The 1,644-nt window shown below is 42.5% G+C and overlaps 1 long non-coding RNA gene across 1 annotated transcript; it reads right to left on the bottom strand.

Moving 5' to 3' along the window:
- Positions 1-447: 447 nt before the first annotated feature.
- LOC118492092 lies at positions 448-1,306 on the bottom strand. Its single transcript, XR_004892514.1, has 2 exons — positions 788-1,306; positions 448-641 (listed from the first exon to the last, which is right to left on the bottom strand). It is a non-coding gene; the product is annotated as an uncharacterized LOC118492092 (long non-coding RNA).
- Positions 1,307-1,644: the final 338 nt, after the last annotated feature.

Genomic DNA, 1,644 nt, shown 5'->3' with positions numbered 1-1,644 from the left:
TAAATGTTTTTTTTTATTTATATGAATTATCTTTCAAAAAAAAATAGGGTTAATGGATTTAAACACCGCCAACTATGGCCATTTGGCCGCTGGCACTCTCAACTTTTAACTTTGTCTCACACCACTTTCAACTTAACACATTGTTTGTCACGGCACCCCCTCGTTAAATAAACATTAACCTAGTTAGGAAAATTACCCTACGTGTCATTTTAATCTTAACTTGATATGGCATGTATGACGTGTAAGTTATCTGATTTGGCACGTATGACGTGTAAGTTCCCCTGATTTAACATCTTTAAAACCCCAAATGAATAATCATCCAAACATATTCAACAAATAGATTTCTTCTAATTTTCTATCATCCCCTTCACATTCTGCAAATTCATTCCACCATGGAAATACCATTGAAATCAACGAACCTCCTCACCCATTTTTTCACATGGATCAACATCTTTTTCACCCAAATCACCCTCACTCTCACCCTCCCTTTCACATTCATCTTAATCGCTCACACTTTCTCACCCAAAATCATCCAAATGACCAGATCATGTTCACTTTCACTCACCCACTTTCAGACCTCATCGTTTCCACCATCATCTTCTTCTCTTATCACATCTGGGCTGCATACCTCACTGCCGCATCTGATAACAACAATAACACCTTCCGGAACATCAAAAGTTAATTCAAGCAAAAGTTATGGAATTAGGATTTAGTATGGTAAGGGCGACGGGCGACTTAGCGTCTCAGAACATCGGCAGAAAGAAAGAAAGACGAGGCAGATACATACCTGACGGCAGCGACGTAGTGGGGAGGATGGCTGATTAAAGACGACCGCCGGTTGATGTGTGACCGGAGCCGGTGACAGTGGTGACTGGTGAGAGACGGAGGTTGGCTGGAGAAGGGGGTGCGCCACAAAGTGCGTGACCGGTGACGATGACGTGTGGAGGGCCGGCGGTGGTGGAGGTTGAGGGCGGAGAAGTAGGGCTGTAGTGTCAATGTTCGGAACCGGCGATGATGACGGCGGAAGACGAAGACCAGCGTCGATGGGGGTGATGTTCGGAGTGCGTGGCGGTCGGAGATGGAGGTTGATTCAGAGTGTGAAAAGGGTGGATGACTGGTGGTCGATGGCCTGTGGGTGTCGATGAAGGAATTGTGGGGATGGGGCTAACAAGGTGTGTCTAACAAATTGTTAGGGTGTTGTGCTTAAAGATATATGAATCAGTTTAAATGACACGTAGCACATGCCACATCAGCTTAATTTGACACGTAGGCTAATTTTCCTAACTAGGTTAGTGTTTATTTAATGAGGGGGTGCCGTGACAAACAATGTGTTAAGTTGGGAGTGGTGTGAGCCAAAGTAAAAGTTGAGAGTGCCAGCGGCCAAATGGCCATAGTTAGGGGTGTTTAAATCCATTAACCCAAAAAAATAATAAAAAAATTTATATGAATCATTGTAAAATGTGACTACAGAGTACAAATTCTATAAAACTTCTGATAGTTCCCTTAGAAGACATGATTCAACAAAAACCACAATATCTATAAAACTTCTGATAGTCCCATCAGAAGACGTGATTCAACAAAAACCACAATATAGTAGTTAATGCAATATTTTATATGGCGGGCGTTTCTTGATAGACTTCCGAC

This window comes from Helianthus annuus, chromosome 1 (genome assembly GCF_002127325.2).
Source record: "Helianthus annuus cultivar XRQ/B chromosome 1, HanXRQr2.0-SUNRISE, whole genome shotgun sequence".
NCBI lineage: Eukaryota > Viridiplantae > Streptophyta > Magnoliopsida > Asterales > Asteraceae > Helianthus > Helianthus annuus.
Note: the sequence above shows the minus strand (reverse complement) of the source record. Positions and strands in the feature narration are given on the sequence as shown.